Source organism: Pseudophryne corroboree, chromosome 3 (genome assembly GCF_028390025.1).
Source record: "Pseudophryne corroboree isolate aPseCor3 chromosome 3, aPseCor3.hap2, whole genome shotgun sequence".
NCBI classification, from domain to species: Eukaryota; Metazoa; Chordata; class Amphibia; order Anura; family Myobatrachidae; genus Pseudophryne; species Pseudophryne corroboree.
In genome coordinates, this window is record NC_086446.1 from 580,972,414 (window position 1) to 580,993,544 (window position 21,131).

The following is a 21,131-nucleotide window of genomic DNA, read 5'->3' on the forward strand; positions in this document are numbered from 1 at the left end:
GCAGCTGTGCGCCATTGCTCCTCATACACACTTCACACTCCGGTCACTGAGGGTGCAGGGCGCTGGGGGGGGCGCCCTGAGCAGCAATAAAAACACCTTGGCTGGCAAAATAATCACAATATATAGCCCCAGAGGCTATATATGTGATAATTACCCCTGCCAGAATCCATAAAAAAGCGGGAGAAAAGTCTGTGAAAAAGGGGCGGAGCTATCTCCCTCGGCACACTGGCGCCATTTTCTCTTCACAGTGTAGCTGGAAGACAGCTCCCCAGGCTCTCCCCTGTAGTTTTCAGGCTCAAAGGGTTAAAAAGAGAGGGGGGGCACTAAATTTAGGCGCAATATTGTTTATACAAGCAGCTATTGGGGAAAATTCACTCAGTGATAGTGTTTATCCCTACATTATATAGCGCTCTGGTGTGTGCTGGCATACTCTCTCTCTGTCTCCCCAAAGAACTTTGTGGGGTCCTGTCCTCAGTCAGAGCATTCCCTGTGTGTGTGCGGTGTGTCGGTACGGCTGTGTCGACATGTTTGATGAGGAGGCTTATGTGGAGGCGGAGCAGATGCCGATAAATGGGATGTCGCCCCCTCTGGGCCGACACCAGAGTGGATGGATAGGTGGAAGGTATTAACCGACAGTGTCAACTCCTTACATAAAAGGCTGGATGACGTAACAGCTATGGGACAGCCGGCTTCTCAGCCCGTGCCTGCCCAGGCGTCTCAAAGGCCATCAGGGGCTCAAAAACGCCTGCTCCCTCAGATGGCGGACACAGATGTCGACACGGAGTCTGACTCCAGTGTCGACGAGGTTGAGACATATACACAATCCACTAGGAACATCCGTTACATGATCCCGGCAATAAAAAATGTGTTACACATTTCTGACATTAACCCAAGTACCACTAAAAAAGGGTTTTATGTTTGGGGAGAAAAAGCAGGCAGTGTTTTGTTCCCCCATCAAATGAGTGAATGAAGTGTGAAAAAGCGTGGGTTCCCCCGATAAGAAACTGGTAATTTCTAAAAAGTTACTGATGGCGTACCTTTTCCCGCCAGAGGATAAGTTACGCTGGGAGATATCCCCTAGGGTGGATAAGGCGCTCACACGTTTGTCAAAAAAGGTGGCACTGCCGTCTTAGGATACGGCCACTTTGAAGGTACCTGCTGATAAAAAGCAGGAGGCTATCCTGAAGTCTGTATTTACACACTCAGGTACTAGACTGAGACCTGCAGATAGTGCTGCTGCAGCGTGGTCTGTAACCCTGTCAAACAGGGATACTATTTTGCGAACATAAGACGTCGTCTTATATATGAGGGATGCACAGAGGGATATTTTGCCGGCTGGCATCCAGAATTAATGCAATGTCCATTCTGTCAGGAGGGTATTAGAGACCCGACACTGGACAGGTGATGCTGACTTTAAAAGGCACATAGAGCCTTATAAGGGTGAGGAATTGTTTGGGGATGGTCTCTGGGACCTCGTATCCACAGCAACAGCTGGGAAGAAATTTTTTTACCTCAGGTTTCCTCACAGCCTAAGAAAGCACTGTATTATCAGGTACAGTCCTTTCGGCTTCAGAAAAGCAAGCGGGTCAAAGGCGCTTCCTTTCTGCACAGAGACGAGGGAAGAGGGAAAAAGCTGCACCAGTCAGCCAGTTCCCAGAATCAAAATTCTTCCCCCGCTTCCTCTGAGTCCACCGCATGACGCGGGGGCTCCACAGGCGTAGCCAGGTACGGTGGGGGGGCGCCTCAAAAATTTCAGCGATCAGTGGGCTCGCTCACAGGTGGATCCCTGGATCCTTCAAGTAGTATCTCAGGGGTACAGGCTGGAGTTCGAGGCGTCTCCCCCCCGCCGTTTCCTCAAATCTGCCTTGCCGACAACTCCCTCAGGCAGGGAGGCTGTGCTAGAGGCAATTCACAAGCTGTATTCCCAGCAGGTGATAGTCAAGGTGCCCCTACTTCAACAAGGACGGGGTTACTATTCCACACTGTTTGTGGTACCGAAACCGGACGGTGCGGTGAGACCCATTTTAAATTTGAAGTCCTTGAACACATACATAAAAAAATTCAAGTTCAAGATGGAATCGCTCAGGGCGGTTATTGCAAGCCTAGAGGAGGGGGATTACATGGTATCCCTGGACATCAAGGATGCTTACCTACATGTCCCCATTTACCATCCTCACCAGGAGTACCTCAGATTTGTGGTACAGGATTGCCATTACCAATTCCAAACACTGCCGTTTGGACTGTCCACGGCACCGAGGGTCTTTACCAAGGTAATGGCAGAAATGATGATACTCCTTCGAAAAAAGGGAGTTTTTAATTATCCCGTACTTGGACGATCTCCTTATAAAGGCGAGGTCCATGGAGCAGTTGTTGGTCGGAGTAGCACTATCTCGGGAAGTGCTACAACAGCACGGATTGATTCTATACATTCCAAAGTCACAGCTGGTTCCTACCACACGCCTGCTGTTCCTGGGGATGGTTCTGGACACAGAACAGAAAAAAGTGTTTCTCCCGCAGGAGAAAGCCAAGGAGCTGTCATCTCTAGTCAGAGACCTCCTGAAACCAAAACAGGTATCGGTGCATCACTGCACACGAGTCCTGGGAAAAATGGTAGCTTCTTACGAAGCAAAATTCCATTCGGCAGGTTCCATGCAAGAACCTTTCAGTGGGACCTCTTGGACAAGTGGTCGGAATCGCATCTTCAGATGCATCGGCTGATAACCCTGTCTCCAAGGACCAGGGTATCTCTACTGTGGTGGCTGCAGAGTGCTCATCTTCAAGAGGGCCGCAGATTCGGCATATAGGACTGGGTCCTGGTAACCACGGATGCCAGCCTTCGAGGCTGGGGGGCAGTCACACAGGGAAGAAATTTCCAAGGACTTTGGTCAAGTCAGGAGTCGTCCCTACACATAAATATTCTGGAACTGAGGGCCATTTACAATGCCCTAAGTCTGGCAAGGCCTCTGCTTCAAAACCAGCCGGTACTGATCCAATCAGACAACATCACGGCAGTCGCCCATGTAAACCGACAGGGCGGCACAAGAAGCAGGATGGCGATGGCAGAAGCCACAAGGATTCTCCGATGGGTGGAAAATCACGTCTTAGCACTGTCAGCAGTGTTCATTCCGGGAGTGGACAACTGGGAAGCAGACTTCCTCAGCAGACACGACCGACACCCGGGAGAGTGGGGACTTCATCCAGAAGTCTTCCAACTGTTGGTAAACCGTTGGGAAAGGCCACAGGTGGACATGATGGCGTCCCGCCTAAACAAAAAACTAGATATTGCGCCAGGTCAAGGGACCATCAGGCAATAGCTGTGGACGCTCTAGTGACACCGTGGGTGTACCAGTCGGTTTATGTATTCCCTCCTCTGCCTCTCATACCAAAGGTACTGAGAATAATAAGAAAACGAGGAGTAAGAACGATACTCGTGGTTCCGGATGGGCCAAGAAGAGCTTGGTACCCAGAACTTCAAGAAATAATATCAGAGGACCCATGGCCTCTACCGCTCAGACAGGATCTGCTACAGCAGGGGCCCTGTCTGTTCCAAGACTTACCGCGGCTGCGTTGGACGGCATGGCGGTTGAATTCCGGATCCTAAAGCAAAAGGGCATTCCGGAGGAAGTCATTCCTACGCTGATAAAAGCCAGGAAAGAAGTAACCGCAAACCATTATCACCGTATTTGGCGAAAATATGTTGCGTGGTGTGAGGCCAGGAAGGCCCCAACAGAGGAATTTCAGCTGGGTCGTTTTCTGTACTTCTTACAGTCAGGAGTGACTATGGGCCTAAATTTGGGTTCCATTAAGGTCCAGATTTCGGCTCTGTCGATTTTCTTCCAGAAAGAACTGGCTTCACTGCCTGGAGTTCAGACATTTGTAAAGGGAGTGCTACATATTCAGACCCTTTTTTGTGCCTTCTGTGGCACCTTGGGATCTCAACGTGGTGTTGAGTTTCTTAAAATCACATTGGTTTGAGCCACTTAAAACTGTGGATTTGAAATATCTCACGTGGAAAGTGGTCATGTTATTGGCCTTGGCTTCGGCCAGGCGTGTGTCAGAATTGGCGGCTTTGTCATGTAAAAGCCCTTATCTGATTTTCCATATGGATAGGGCAGAATTGAGGACTCGTCCCCAATTTCTCCCTAAGGTGGTATCAGCTTTTCACTTGAACCAACCTATTGTAGTGCCTGCGGCTACTAGGGACTTGGAAGATTCCAAGTTACTGGACGTAGTCAGGGCCTTAAAAATTTATATTTCCAGGACGGCTGGAGTCAGGAAAACTGACTCGTTTTTTTATCCTGTAGGCACCCAACAAAATAGGTGCTCCTGCTTCTAAGCAGACTATTGCTCGCTGAATTTGTAGCACAATTCAGCTGGAGCATTCTGCGGCTGGATTGCCGCATCCTAAATCAGTAACAGCCCATTCCACGAGGGAAGTGGGCTCATCTTGGGCGGCTGCCCGAGGGGTCTCGGCTTTACAACTTTGCCGAGTTGCAACTTGGTCAGGGGCAAACACGTTTGCTAAATTCTACAAATTTGATACCCTGGCTGAGGAGGACCTTGAGTTCTCTCATTCGGTGCTGCAGAGTCATCCGCACTCTCCCGCCCGTTTGGGAGCTTTGGTATAATCCCCATGGTCCTTACGGAGTTCCCAGCATCCACTAGGACGTCAGAGAAAATAAGATTTTACTCACCGGTAAATCTATTTCTCGTAGTCCGTAGTGGATGCTGGGCGCCCATCCCAAGTGCGGATTGTCTGCAATACTTGTATATAGTTATTGCCTAACTAAAGGGTTATTGTTGAGCCATCTGTTGAGAGGCTCAGTTATATTTCATACTGTTAACTGGGTATAGTATCACGAGTTATACGGTGTGATTGGTGTGGCTGGCATGAGTCTTACCCGGGATTCAAAATCCTTTCTTATTGTGTCAGCTCTTCCGGGCACAGTATCCTAACTGAGGTCTGGAGGAGGGGCATAGAGGGAGGAGCCAGTGCACACCAGATAGTACCTAATCTTTCTTTTAGAGTGCCCAGTCTCCTGCGGAGCCCGTCTATTCCCCATGGTCCTTACGGAGTTCCCAGCATCCACTACGGACTACGAGAAATAGATTTACCGGTGAGTAAAATCTTATTTTTTTTCCCCCTCAAAATTCTACACACAATACCCCATAATGACAACGTGGAAAAAGTTTTTTTGAGATTTTTCAAATTTTATTAAAAATAAAAAGCTAAGAAATCACATGTACATAAGTATTTACAGCCTTTTCCATGACGCTTAAAATTGAGCTCAGGTGCGTCCTGGTTCCACTGATCATCCTTGAGATGTTCCTACAGCTTAATTGGAGTCCACTTGTGGTAAATTCAGTTGATTGGACATGATTTGGAAAGGCATACACCTGTCTATATAAGGTCCCACACTTGACAATGCATGTCTGAGCACAAACCAAGCATGAAGTCAAAGGAATTGTCTGTAGACCTCCGAGACAGGATTGGAGAAGGCTACAGAAAAATATCTGCTGCTTTGAAGGTCCCAATGAGCACAGTAGCCTCCATCATCCGTAAATGGAAGAATTTCGGAACCACAAGGTCTCTTACTAGAGCTGGCTGGCCGTCTAAACTGAGCGATTGAGGGAGAAGGGCCCTAGTCAGGTGACCAAGAACCTGATGGTCACTCTGTCAGAGCTACAGCATTCCTCTGTGGGGAGAGGAGAACCTTCCAGAAGGACAACCATCTCTGCAGCAAACCACCTATCAGGCCTGTATAGTAGAGTGGCCAGACGGAAGCCACTCCTTAGTAAAAAGCACATGGCAGCCCACCTGGAGTTTGCCAAAATGCACCTGAAGGACTCTCGGACCATGAGAAACAAAATTCTCTGGTCTGAGGAGACAAAGATTGAACTCTTTGGCGTGAATGCCAGGCGTCATGTTTGGAGGAAACCAGGCACCGCTCATCACCAGGCCAATACCATCCCTACAGTGAAGCATGGTGGTGGCAGCATCATGCTTTGGGGATGTTTTTCGGCAGCAGGAACTGGGAAACTTGTCAGGATAGAGGGAAAGATGAATGCAGCAATGTACAGAGAGATCCTGGATGAAAACCTGCTCCAGAGCGCTCTTGACCTCAGACTGGGGCGATGGTTCATCTTTCAGCAGGGCAACGACCCTAAGCACACAGTCAAGATATCAAAGGAGTGGCTTCAGGACAACTCTGTAAATGTCCTTGAGTGGCCCAGCCAAAGTCCAGACTTGAATCCGATTGAACATCTCTGGAGAGATCTGAAAATGGCTGTGCACCGAGGCTTCCCATCCAACCTGATGGAGCTTGAGAGGTGCTGCAAAGAGGAATGGGTGAAACTGCCCCAAGATAGATGTGCCAAGCTTGTGGCATTATATTCAAAAAGACTTAAGGCTGTAATTGCTGCCAAAGGTGCATCAACAAAGTATTGAGCAAAGGCTGTGAATATTTCCGTACATGTGATTTCTTAGTTTTTTTGTTTGTTTGTTTTAAATAAATTTGCAAAAATCTCCAAAAAATCTTTTTCGCGTTGTCATTATGGGGTATTGTATGTAGAATTTTGAGGGAAAAAATGAATTTATTCCAGTTTGGAATAAGGCTGTAACATAACAAAACGTGGAAAAAGTGAGGCGCTGTGAATACTTTCTGGATGCACTGTAAGTAGAAACAACAGATCTCATCATAGCTGTACAGCTGTGTAGAAAGCAGCTGAGCGTTTAAGTGTGATGAGTGTGTAACAATAATATTCTGGAGTTCCTGATTTAAATGCCAGCCTCCTACTTGGACACTGTCACTTTGTACTATTTTAGCAAAAATCTGAATGTAGACTTCATTATGCAGTAAAACGGTCTGAAAATTACTGACCACTCCAAAAACTCTTTCATACAATACAGCATTACATAGAATGCTAGTGATCAGTGAGCCTAGGCCATTGTTCTGCCTTAAACAAAGTATTTAGAAATGGCAGACTTTATAATTGAGACATAACCTTTTATAATTCTATTGCATTGGTTATACCGTGAATAATATATTTACATTTTATTTGGGACACATTTTTCTGTGATAATGCTTAAAATAGATTTCATTATAGTTCGATGACACATGAAACTGGGAAAAAGAATACACTTCTAACATATGAATCGCTCACTGGCAATCTTCCATACTTCATTTAATATCCCAGTCAGACCCATTGCACCTGGTGTACAGTGACCTCTGATTTTCCCACTTATTTTTACAATTGCAGAAAAAGCCTGGACCATTGCACCATATTTCTTGCGACAGTTCTTTACACTGGTGTATGCTTTCAAGTGTGACCCCTGTGTCAGCCGTGTGGAATCTAAAGTGTCTACAATTTAGATCAATGCCATTTTTTTTTTATTTTTTTTTTGGCGAGGGGACCATTTTAGCTAAAGTGAACTTTTTCCAGAAGTCTAAGTACAGTATATTTACCTTCTTGTAAATATTCTACGGTAAAGGATCATACACACTTGCCGAGAAAATGAGCGATGTCGCTCATTTTCCCCCTTCCTGAGCGACGTCGCTCATTTTCTCGGCAAGTGTGTATGCTGCCAGCGTCGATCGATGTTGGCCCCGCAGGTCGGCAACGATCGTCGCTGTCGGCAGTGCATGCATGCTCTATCTGGATTGTCGTCCAGGAGCTGCATGCACGGGTGGCCGCTGCGTGATGTCACTGAGCGATATGAGCGGTCACATCGCTCAGTGTGTACGGGCGGCCGCCGACCGCCCAGCCCGAGAGACGACGTCGCTCATAGAGCGATGTCATCTAGTGTGTATGGACCTTAAGTTTTTTTTTTTTTTGTTCATTTGAAGGGGAAAAAAGTGAAATTGTGCTTATGGTACGAAACATTTACTGCTTTATTCATATACTTTTCTTCTAAACTGTAATCAGTATTTAGTTCATAACCCTTAATTAGACGAGCCATAAAAATAGGAATTTAATACCTGCCGGTAATTCCTTTTCTCGCAGTGGATACTGGGGAATATACTTTAGTACAATGGGGTATAGATCGGGTCCATTGGAGCCTGGCACTTTAAGAATTAATTAGTGTGTGCTGGCTCCTCCCCTCTATGCCCCTCCTTGCAGACTCAGTCTAGGAAACTGTACCTGAGGAGACGGACATACTATGAGAGAAGGATAACACATAACATAGCGATGAGGTAATAAACCAACACACAACAGTAACGCAGGGTTGCCTACCCTCCCACATTCAGCGGGAGGATCCCGCTATTTACATAAGCCGCCCCACTGCCTCGCAAAAGCTCTGGGTCCTCCTGTTTTTCAAGTTACTCACTGAAAATGCGGACTGCGCGAGTCCGTATTGCCAGGGCGTGGGGCCTGCCCGACAATACCATGAAGTGGATGTCGTATTAAAACCATTTCTCATACGTCCTAGAGGATGCTGGGGATTCCAAAAGGACCATGGGGTATAGACGGATCCGCAGGAGCTTGGGCACACTATAAAGACTTAAACTGGGTGTGAACTGGCTCCTCCCTCTATGCCCCTACTCCAGACCTCAGTTAGACTTTGTGCCCAGGAGTGATGGGTCACACACTAGGGGAGCTCTACTGAGTTTCTCTGAAAGACTTTATGTTAGGTTTGTTATTTTCAGGTAGACCTGCTGGCTACAGGCTCCCTGCAGCGTTGGAGTGAGGGGAGAGAAGCAGGACCTACTTCTGTGAGTTTCAAGGCTCTGCTTCTCGGCTACTGGACACCATTAGCTCCAGAGGGTTCGATCACTTGGTGCGCCTAGCTGCTTGTTCCCGGAGCCACGCCGTCAATCCCCTCACAGAAGCCAGAAGAAAGAAGTCGGGTGAGTATTGGAAGAAAAGAAGACTTCAGACGGCAGAAGACTTCAGTAACGGAGGTACAGTGGTAGTGCTGCGCTCCATGCTCCCACACACCAACGGCACTCACAGGGTGCAGGGCGCTGGGGGGGGGAGCGCCCTGAGCAGCAAGTTACTAGTCTTCTTAAATGTGCAAAATCTGGCAAAAAGCATTTCGGTGCCGAGGCACCCTAGTTCATCCCTTGCCAGCATACTTTAACGATTTCCCCGCCACCGCTTATACGGGTGCAGGGCGCGCGGGGGGAGGGGGGGAGTGCCCTGGGCAGCGAGTTGGTTATTAGCAGTTATCTTACTCGCGCTGCCGGGGGCTCCGTATACAGACCCCCGCAGGCACGTTGTATAGTTGTTCCCCGTCGGCCGCCATGGGTGCAGGGCGCCGGAGGGTGGTGGCACCCTGGGCAGCGCACTAGGGACTTACGGAGTTAAGCTGGCGGGGCCGGGGCTCCGTGTCTCGGACCCCGCCAGCGCGGTATAGCGCAACTTGCACAGGTAAGCTGGCGGGGCCGGGGCTCCGTGTCTCGGACCCCGGCAGCGTGTTGGAGCGCACTGTGCGCCTTCTCTTCCCCGCCACCGGCCCTATGGGTGCAGGGCGCTGGGGGGGAGCGTCCTGGGCAGCATTTCTTATCTATCCCGGGCGGGGGAACATACCCGGTCTCCGGGTGTTTTCACCCCGCCAGGGGCATAGCAGCGTGAGCGCTGCGCTCCATCGCTCCCACACACCAACGGATTCCGTGGGTGCGGGGGGAGGGGGGGGCGCCCTGGGCTGCGTGTTTGATATGTAGGGATATATACAGGGGATTAATCCCTGTATATAAGTCCCTAGCTAATTTTCAGATATATGTTGGGCGGGCTTAAGCGCGCCGGGAGGGGGCGGAGCTTAGCCCTTACACAGGAGTCGGCGCCATTTTTCCTCAGGTCCCCGCCAAAATTTACTGAAGGAGGGGGGACACAGTGGTTTTAATGCTATATGGGTGTAATATAGCATTAGGTTAATTAATGGGCGCATAATCCTGGTTGTGTTAACATAAGGTCACTGTTTCCCCTTTTATTTACCCACTATTGGTTAGTCGACGTGTCGACAGGTGTGAGGGCTTTGTCAAAAGCTCCTGTGGGGATAACTGTCGGTTTCGCCGACGCTTGCCGGTACTTGATTCAAACAACTAAATATTAGCAGGTTGTTTTTGTGTGCTTAAAAACAAGTAAACACGCTAGGGGAGGCACGGCGGACGGTCGATGCCCTGTCGGCATCAACGGTAATTCCAGGGTAAAAGAATTAACAGGCTGTTATTGCTTTGTACCTGTATTGGTGTGTATGTATGTATATATGTGTTTCTCTGACGTCCTAAGTGGATGCTGGGGACTCCGTCAGGACCATGGGGATTAGCGGCTCCGCAGGAGACAGGGCACAAAACTAAAGCTTTAGGATCAGGTGGTGTGTACTGGCTCCTCCCCCTATGACCCTCCTCCAAGCCTCAGTTAGGTTTTTGTGCCCGTCCGAGCAGGGTGCAATCTAGGTGGCTCTCTTAAGGAGCTGCTTAGAAAAAGTTTTTAGGTTTCTTATTTTCAGTGAGTCCTGCTGGCAACAGGCTCACTGCATCGAGGGACTTAGGGGAGAGAATTTCAACTCACCTGCGTGCAGGATGGATTGGCTTCTTAGGCTACTGGACACCATTAGCTCCAGAGGGAGTCGGAACACAGGTCTCACCCTGGGGTTCGTCCCGGAGCCGCGCCGCCGACCCCCCTTGCAGATGCTGAAGATTGAAGGTCCAGAAACCGGCGGCAGAAGGCTTTTCAGTCTTCATGAAGGTAGCGCACAGCACTGCAGCTGTGCGCCATTGTTGTCACACACTTCACACCAACGGTCACGGAGGGTGCAGGGCGTTGCTGGGGGCGCCCTGGGCAGCTATGTATAATACCTTATTCTGGCTAAAAATACATCACATATAGCCCCTGGAGGCTATATGGATGTATTTAACCCCTGCCAGGTCTCAGAAAAACGGGAGAAGAAGCCCGCCGAAAAGGGGGCGGGGCCTATTCTCCTCAGCACACAGCGCCATTTTCCCTCACAGAAAGGCTGGTGGGAAGGCTCCCAGGCTCTCCCCTGCACTGCACTACAGAAACAGGGTTAAAACAGAGAGGGGGGGCACTTATTTGGCGATATGTATATATATATTAAAATGCTATAAGGGAAAAACACTTATATAAAGGTTGTCCCTGTATAATATAGCGTTTTTGGTGTGTGCTGGCAAACTCTCCCTCTGTCTCCCCAAAGGGCTAGTGGGGTCCTGTCCTCTATCAGAGCATTCCCTGTGTGTGTGCTGTGTGTCGGTACTTGTGTGTCGACATGTATGAGGACGATGTTGCTGAGGAGGCGGAGCAATTGCCTGTAATGGTGATGTCACTCTCTAGGGAGTCGACACCGGAATGGATGGCTTATTTAAGGAATTACGTGATAATGTCAACACGCTGCAAGGTCGATTGACGACATGAGACGGCCGGCAAACCAATTAGTACCTGTCCAGGCGTCTCAAACACCGTCAGGGGCGTTAAAACGTCCTTTTACCTCAGTCGGTCGACACAGACACAGACACGGACACTGACTCCAGTGTCGACGGTGAAGAAACAAACGTATTTTCCTTTAGGGCCACACGTTACTTGTTAAGGGCAATGAAGGAGATGTTACATATTTCTGATACTACAAGTACCACAAAAAAGGGTATTATGTGGAGTGTGAAAAAACTACATGTGGTTTTTCCTGAATCAGATAAATTAAATGAAGTGTGTGATGATGCGTGGGTTTCCCCCGATAGAAAATTATTGGCGGTATACCCTTTCCCGCCAGAAGTTATGGCGCGTTGGGAAACACACCTTAGGGTGGATAAGGCGCTCACACGCTTATAAAAACAAGTGGCGGTACCGTCTCCAGATACGGCCGCCCTCAAGGAGCCAACTGATAGGAGGTTGGAAAATATCCTAAAAAGTATATACACACATACTGGTGTTATACTGCGACCAGCGATCGCCTCAGCCTGGATGGGCAGCGCTGGGGTGGCTTGGTCGGATTCCCTGACTGGAAATATTGATACCCTTGACAGGGACAGTATTTTATTGACTATAGAGCATTTAAAAGATGCATTTCTATATATGCGAAACTCTGGCATCAAGAGTAAGTGCGATGTCCATATCTGCCAGACGATGTTTATGGACACGACAGTGGTCAGGTGATGCAGATTCCAAACGGCACATGGAAGTATTGCCGTATAAAGGGGAGGAGTTATTTGGGGTCGGTCCATCGGACCTGGTGGCCACGGCAACAGCTAGAAAATCCACCTTTTTTACCCCAAGTCACATCTCAGCAGAAAAAGACATAGTCTTTTCAGCCTCAGTCCTTTCGTCCCCATAATATCTGCCCAGGGATAGAGGTAAGGGAAGAAGACTGCAGCAGGCAGCCCATTCCCAGGAACAGAAGCCTTCCACCGCTTCTGCCAAGTCCTCAGCATGACGCTGGGGCCGTACAAACAGGTGCGGTGGGGGGTCGTCTCAAGAGTTTCAGCACGCAGTGGGCTCACTCGCAAGTGGACCCCTGGATCCTACAAGTAGTATCCTAGGGGTACAGATTGGAAATTCGAGACGTCTCCCCCTCGCAGGTTCCTGAAGTTTGCTTTACCAACGTCTACCTCCGACAGGGAGGCAGTATTGGAAACAATTCACAAGCTGTATTCCCTGCAGGTGATAATCAAAGTACCCCTCCTACAACAAGTAAAGGGGTATTATTCCACACTATATTGTGGTACTGAAGCCAGACGGCTCGGTGAGACCTATTCTAAATGGAGTCACTCAGAGCAGTGATAGCGAACCAGGAAGAAGGGGACTATATGGTGTCCCTGGACATCAAGGATGCTTACCTCCATGTCCAAATTTGCCCTTCTCACAAAGGGTACCTCAGGTTCGTGATACAAAACTGTCACTATCAGTTTCAGACGCTGCCGTTTGGATTGTCCACGGCACCCCGGGTCTTTACCAAGGTAATGGCCGAAATGATGATTCTTCTTCAAAGAAAAGGCATCTTAATTATCCCTTACTTGGACGATCTCCTGATAAGGGCAAGGTCCAGAGAACAGTTGGAGATCTGAGTAGCACTATCTCAAGTAGTTCTACGACAGCACGGGTGGATTCTAAATATTCCAAAATCGCAGATGTCTCCGACGACACGTCTGCTGTCCCTAGGGATGATTCTGGACACAGTCCAGAAAAAGGTGTTTCTCCCGGAGGAGAAAGCCAGGGAGTTATCCGAGCTAGTCAGGAACCTCCAAAAACCAGGAAAAGTGTCAGTGCATCATTGCACAAGGGTCCTGGGAAAAATGGTGGCTTCTTACGAAGCGATTCCATTCGGCAGATTTCACGCAAGAACCTTTCAGTGGGATCTGCTGGACAAATGGTCCGGATCGCATCTTCAGATGCATCAGCGGATAACCCTGTCTCCAAGGACAAGGGTGTCTCTTCTGTGGTGGCTGCAGAGTGCTCATCTACTAAAGTGCCACAGTTATGCATTCAGGACTGGGTCCTGGTGACCACGGATTCCAGCTTGAAAGGCTGGGGAGCAGTCACACAGGGAAAAAATTTCCAGGGAGTGTGATCAAGTCGGGGGACTTCTCTCCGCATAAATATACTGGAGCTAAGAGCAATTTACAATGCTCTAAGCTTAGCAAGACCTCTGCTTCAAGGTCAGCCGGTATTGATCCAGTGGGACAACATCACGGCAGTCGCCCACGTAAACAGACAGGGCGGCACAAGAAGCAGGAGGACAATGGCAGAAACTGCAAGGATTCTTCCCTGGGCGGAAAATCATGTGATAGCACTGTCAGCAGTTTTTTCATTCCGGGAGTGGACAACTGGGAAGCAGACTTCCTCAGCACAACTCCACCCGGGAGAGTGGGGACTTCATCGAGAAGTTGTTTCCACATGATTGTGCACCGTTGGGAAGACCAAAGGTGGACATGATGGCGTCCCGCCTGAACAAAAAACTGGACAGGTATTGCGCCAGGTCAAGAGACCCTCAGGAAATAGCTGTGGACGTTCTGGTAACACCATGGGTATACCAGTCGGTGTATGTGTTCCCTCCTCTGCTTCTCATACCAAAGGTACTGAGAATTATAAGACGTAGAGGAGTAAGAACTATACTCGTGGCTCCGGATGGGCCAAAAAGGACTTGGTACCCGGAACTTCATGAGATGCTCACGGAGGACTCAGGGCCTCTGCCGATAAGAAGGGACTTGCTTCAGCAAGTACCATGTCTGTTCCAAGACTTACCGCGGGTGCGTTTGACGGCATGGCGGTTGAACGCCGGATCCTAAGGGAAAAAAGGCATTCCGGAAGAGGTCATTCCTACCCTGGTCAAAGCCAGGAAGGAGGTGACCGCACAACATTATCACCACATGTGGCGAAAATATGTTGCGTGGTGTGAGGCCAGGAAGTCCCCACGAAGAAATTTCAACTCGGTCGATTCCTGCATTTCCTGCAAACAGGAGTGTCTATGGGCCTCAAATTGGGGTCCATTAAGGTTCAAATTTCGGCCCTGTCGATTTTCTTCCAGAAAGAATTGGCTTCAGTTCCTGAAGTCCAGAAATTTGACAAGGGAGTACTGCATATACAACCCCCTTTTGTGCCTCCAGTGGCACTGTGGGATCTCAACGTAGTCCTGGGATTCCTAAAATCACGTTGGTTTAAACCGCTCAAATCTGTGGATTTGAAATATCTCACATGGAAAGTGACCATGATGTTGGCCCTGGCCTCGGCCAGGCGAGTGTCAGAATTGGCGGCTTTGTCTCACAAAAGCCCATATCTGATTGTCCATTCGGACAGGGCAGAGCTGCGGACTCGTCCCCAGTTTCTCCCTAAGGTGGTGTCAGCGTTTCATCTGAACCAGCTTATTGTGGTACCTGCGGCTACTAGAGACTTGGAGGACTCCAAGTTGCTAGATGTTGTCAGGGCCCTGAAAATATAGATTTGCAGGACGGCTGGAGTCAGGAAAACTGACCTGCTGTTATCCTGTATGCACCCAAAAAACTGGGTGCTCTTGCTTCTAAGCAGACGATTGCTAGTTGAATGTGTAGTACAATTCAGCTTGCACATTCTGTGGCAGGACTGCCACAGCCAAAATATATAAATGCCCATTCCACAAGGAAGGTGGGCTCATCTTGGGCGACTGCCCGAGGGGTCTCGGCTTTACAACTTTGCCGAGCTGCTACTTGGTCAGGGGCACACCCTGGCTGAGGAGGACCTGGAGTTCTCTCACTCGGTGCTGCAGAGTCATCCGCACTCTCCCGCCCGTTTGGGAGCTTTGGTATAATCCCCATGGTCCTGACGGAGTCCCCAGCATCCACTTAGGACGTCAGAGAAAATAAGATTTTACTTACCGATAAATCTATTTCTCGTAGTCCGTAGTGGATGCTGGGCGCCCATCCCAAGTGCGGATTGTCTGCAATACTTGTACATAGTTATTGTTACAAAAAAATCGGGTTGTTATTGTTGTGAGCCGTCTGTTCAGAGGCTCCTACGTTTGTCATACTGTTAACTGGGTTTAGATCACAAGTTATACGGTGTGATTGGTGTGGCTGGTATGAGTCTTACCCGGGATTCAATATCCTTCCTTATTGTGTACGCTCGTCCGGGCACAGTATCCTAACTGAGGCTTGGAGGAGGGTCATAGGGGGAGGAGCCAGTACACACCACCTGATCCTAAAGCTTTAGTTTTGTGCCCTGTCTCCTGCGGAGCCGCTAATCCCCATGGTCCTGACGGAGTCCCCAGCATCCACTACGGACTACGAGAAATAGATTTATCGGTAAGTAAAATCTTATTTTTATTGTGTATTACATTATGTATATCCATGAATGCTGAAATAATGGTATTCTCATGTGCTGTTGATTAAGCTCTAGATTGGCCGGGACGAGTTGGTTTCGATCCTCTCACGGAGTCCGAATATTAGTCTCTTCACAACGCGGAGAGAAAATTATGACAATCAACTCCTGGTCGACGCAGAGCCCGATCGCAAAGGATCATACACAAGCAGCTAAGTAAAATTTTATTTCTATACTTTGACCTTATTTGCAATGTATGCACTTGAGGGAGTGTGGTGGTCGGGTAAGCATACGATAGAATTATCCTACCCAGAGTGGGTAGGCTTGCCTGTGTTTATTCTTCCTTATAACATTACAGCAGGCTGCCACGTGACGGCAGGTGGTGTGACCGGAAAAATGCGGAGGAGGTCTCCGGGAGAGGCTGGTGGGAGGTATACAGCTGTTTGGTGTGGCCTTTCTTCAGTTAATCTCGGCGGTATCCGCTGGTAAGTCTAAATTCGTGAGTAAACCTCCTTCACAACGGTTGATGACGCATTCTTTTGTGGGAGGCAGTCGTTTAACTGGTTCGATACCGTTCTTTTTCCTTTTCTGTGTAGACAGTGGAAGATAAAAAGGTAAGTGTTCTGCAGCCTTGTTAGGTTCGCAGAAGTGGACGTAGTTTCTGTTTCCACTACATACACCACTTGTCGCTGAGTCTATCTGGCTGGTCCCCACTCCGGTGACTGCTTGTCTACTAATTTTCAGTTAGTTCAGGAATAGACTAGGACCTGTGAGTTATTTATGGAAGCCAAAGGGGAACATTCTGAGTTACGGTTGTTTCCCCTTACTGTTTTTTTCTAATAGATTTTGCCTCTCCCCTATGAAAGGGGAGGTAGTACGCGACGCCATACAGAGGTGCATCAGGTTCAGGACATTGTCTGGTTGTCCCTGTAAAAAGGTGCATATACTGACCAGTTAAGGTTCGGTGTTTTTCCTGTGGAAAGAGGTCTGAGGATCCAGAGTTGGATCGGCTTGAGGTGACACCTCATCAATAGGTTCCATTAATAAGACAGATGGATGCGGCATAAGAGGCCTTTTTCGGGGTGCAGGTCTAATACCAGAGTGGTTTTCATGGGACCAGTTGGAAATGTGGTCCGGGTCTCACCTGCGCATGCACCGGAATATAATCAAAACGGCCAGGACATCGCTCCTGTGGTGTCTGCTCGGTTCTTTCCTTCTAGAGGAATGAAGGTTAGGGGTCCAGGTTTAGATCCTGGTGTCTGTGCATATAGATCTCCGAAGCTGGGGAGCAGTCCTTTGCAAGGGACGTATTTCCAGAGGATGAGGTCAAGTTGGGAAATTTGTCTGCTGTAAGCTTTCTTGAATTAAGAGCTATTTTAGACTAACGTATTCTTTGTGCTCTGCCCGTGTTAATTCTGCCAGAAGACTTGTCGGCAATGACGTAAGTAAGCCGCTAGGGCGGAACAAGGAAATGGCAGAGGATGCACAGTTTGCAGTTGAGTGGGAAGTCTGGTAAACGCTAGGTTAGCAGTCTTCGTTCCGGAGGTAAACGGCGGAGAAATAGATTTCCTTTGCGGACATGATATCCAGCCGGGAAAAATACTGTCATCATCGAGTAGCTTTCCCAGACGTGACAAGTCTTTGTGGGTTGTCACAATTGGACATGTTGGCGTCTCGCCTCAACGAGAGGTCTCGAGAAGATTGTTCCAGGTTAAGAAACACTCAGGATATAGCAGCGGACATCCTTGTGACACCGTGGGTGTTTTTAGTCGGTCTAGGTGACCTCTCCGCTTTCACCTTGCTGACAGTGATAAGCGCAAGATGATCAAAGGTTCCGATGATCCTCTGAAATCCGGTCTACCCAGAGAGGGTTGGCTATCCAGTGTTTCATGATTTACTCATAGAAATTACTGCCTTCTTCCTTTCCGTGAGGTAATGTTACAACAAGATCGGGGCGTGTATCAGGACTTACCGCGGCTGCGTCTAACGGCGGGGCGGTTGAATGTCATATCCTGAGCCGAATGGGTGTTCCCAGTGAAGTCGTTTCTTCAATTCTTCAGGCTAGGAAAGAACTGACGGCACAGTGTTACCACCGTTGTTGGAGTAATTATGTGTCTCGGTGTGTATCCAGGAAGGCTTCTAAGGAGGACTTTCACCTAGGTCGTGCTTATCCATACTTTACAAGCCGATGTGGAGGCAAGCCTAATAAGTTTCTTTACGAAATTTTTCTTTTGGAAAGTGGTCAGGTTTTTGACTTTGACGTCCGCAAGGCGGGTGTCGAAAGTAGTGGTCTTGTCTCACAAGAGCCTTGTTTGATCTTTCAGGTGGATAGAGAGGAATTGAATTCTCGTTTGGTAGTTCTACCAAGAGTGGTTTCTGGGCTTCGCAGAATTCGGCCTATTTTGATGCCGGGGGTTACTTAGGCATTAGCTGGTTCAAATTCCCTTGATCTAGCCAGGGATGTGAATATATAGGTCATCAATTTGGCTCAGTTTGGAGAAACAGAGGCCCTGTTTGTCTGGTATGTTCCCAGCTTACTTTGGGAGACTGCGTTATGCAGTTTGTTACATGTTGAACCTGTGATGCGGTTTGGCATGTTCATTCTACGGCTGCTTTGCCATCACCGAAGTCGGTGGAGGTTCCTTCTTTGGGAAGATGGGCTCTTCTTGGATGAATGCCCAAGGAGTCTCGGCGGTTTAACTTTGCCGAGCGGATTCTTGGTCGGGGTCAAACGCTTTTGCGATGCTCTACAAGTTTGATACCTTGATTTTTGGGGACCTTATGTCTGCTCATTCGGTGCTGCAGAGTCGTCCGCACTCTCCCGCCCGTTTTGGGGCTTTGGTATAAACCCCATGGTCCTTTTGGAATCCCCAGCATCCTCTAGGACATATGAGAAAATAGGATTTTGGTACCTACCGGTAAATCCTTTTCTCTTAGTCCGTAGAGGATGCTGGGCGCCCGTCCCAGTGCGTACGGTGTCTGCAGTTATTGCTTTTGGTTACACCCTGGTGGTGTGTCTTCTCTGTCTGGCGGTTGCTACCGTTGTTCATGACATAGCATGCGGGGTCGTATTTTTGCTTCTGTGGACACACGGGTTGTGTTACATATTCTCTCAGCATGTGGCTGTGTTTGTTCATGCCGTTGGCTGGTATTCTACTGAATGCCACGTTCTACGGTGTGTTTTTGAGGTGTGAGCTGGTATGACACTCACCGTGTTTATAACAGTAAATTCTTTCCTCGAAATTGTCCATCTCTCCTGGGCACAGTTTCTAACTGAGGTCTGGAGGAGGGGCATAGAGTGAGGAGCCAGTTCACACCCAGTTTAAGTCTTTATAGTGTGCCCAAGCTCCTGCGGATCTGTCTATACCCCATGGTCCTTTTGGAATCCCCAGCATCCTCTACGGACTAAGAGAAAAGGATTTACCGGTAGGTACCAAAATCCTATTTTTTAAGTGATTGCCCCTTTTAAAAAATGTCAGAGATTGGCCGGCATCTCGCACCTCCGGCGATCTTGGGCGTCATTACATTCGGCCCTATATCTCAAAACCAGAGGTTCTCAAACTCGGTCCTCGGGGGCCCACACAGTGCATGTTTTGCAGGTCTCCTAACAGAATCGCAAGTGAAATAATTAGCTCCACCTGTGGACCTTTTAAAATGTGTCAGTGAGTAATTAATACACCTGTGCACCTGCTGGGTTACCTGCAAAACATGCACTGTGTGGGCTCCCGAGGACCGAGTTTGAGAACCTCTGCTCAAAACCATCCCCACACACCATATTATGAAACAGGTGTCATATTAGTGATAGACCTGCAACCCAGTAGTTTTGAACAACATACACATTTAAATTAAATACAGTACACATATATTTGGAAACACAGTTGAAGATATGTTTATGTCCCTTTTGGTTAATAAGGTTCAAATAATATGGTTGGGCAGCACATTTGGTTACCATTACTGCCACACAGCCCTGAGTCTGTGTGTAGTTTGTATGTTCTCCCTGTATTTGTGTGGATTCTTTCTGGTTGCCTCAATTTCCTCCCACACTCCGTAAACATACTAGGACATGTCCCCTCAATGTATTGGGCGGAGAATGAAGTGTTATTAGAGTCACTCCTCATGAGATAGAAACTACTTCAATCATCAAAGACATAAGTTATTCAACTATGCAAATGTTGCATGATGCCTATCATTCTTAAATCAATCAAAATAGTTAAAACCTAAATGATGTCTGAGAATCCAAACTGGGCACCTATGGTATCACTCCTGCATTGCACATACTGTAGTATGTTTTACTGTTATGATGGCCACCTCCACCGAGTTTATGTTCATATGGAGGCACTGCACCTGCTATAGGCAGGTGCAAGTTTTCATGGTGGACTGTCTAGATCCACATGAGCGGTGTGACAGCTTATAGGGGTACGGAAAGTGGGCGTCTCAAGGCTTGCACATTGAGGTGAACGCGAGTGCACAACGGGTAGGCTGAAACTAGCATTTGCATACTATCACTCCTGTGGTTCCAGCAACAGCAGCTAGAGCGATGCAGCAGCGCCCGCCTCTAAATCAGGCCCAGAGTGTTCCTGAACTCAGCCACATCAATTTGTCTGATGTGGAATCTAATGTCTGGAGAGACGTCCCTTACACAAACCCCCTCAGGCAGCATGCTGCACTTAGTACTTTCGTTTTCACCTGTCATTGCAGAACACACCCCTTAGTGGCACTAGATACGCCCATAGGTGGAGCTACATACGCCCTTTGGGAGGAGCATGACACACCCTCTCATCGGCGCCGCACATTCTACTACCAGCTAAAATCTCCCTCAAACTAGATTTCAAAAGTAGGCAAGTATGCAGTAACAGGTAGCAGAGCTAACCAGAACAGAGGACAGCAACGCTAACAAGAATAAAGATAGCAAAGCTATCCCAACGTGGAACAGGGACAGCAACAGCAGACACAACCAAGAACACTTACAACCTTGTAAACAGGAATTCGAAACACTGAGGCGGACAGTATCCACTACGGACTACGAGAAAAGGAATTACCGGTACTGTAGGTATTAAATTCCTATTTTCTCTAACGTCCTAGTGGATACTGGGGAATGTACTTTAGTGCCGTGGGAAAGTCCCAAAGCTCCCAGAATGGGTGGGAGAGTGCCGAGACCCCTGCAAAACCGCCTGACCAAACTGAAGGTCATCACTGGCCAAGGTGTCGAACCTATAGAACTTAACAAACGTGTTCAACCCTGACCAGATAGCTGCACGGCACAACTGTAGGGCCGAACCACCCCAGGCAGCCGCCCAGGAAGAACCCACCGACCTTGCGGCATGGGCCTGGATAGAATGCTGCCGAAGAATAGGTTTGTTGAACAGTCAACGTGAGCCAACGAGCAATTG

General features: G+C 48.5%; 1 protein-coding gene across 4 annotated transcripts in view; it reads left to right on the forward strand.

Moving 5' to 3' along the window:
- FBXL15 (F-box and leucine rich repeat protein 15) overlaps positions 1-21,131 on the forward strand; it is a 112,723-nt gene that overhangs the window by 19,606 nt on the left and 71,986 nt on the right. The gene's annotated exons all lie outside the window — the stretch shown is intronic.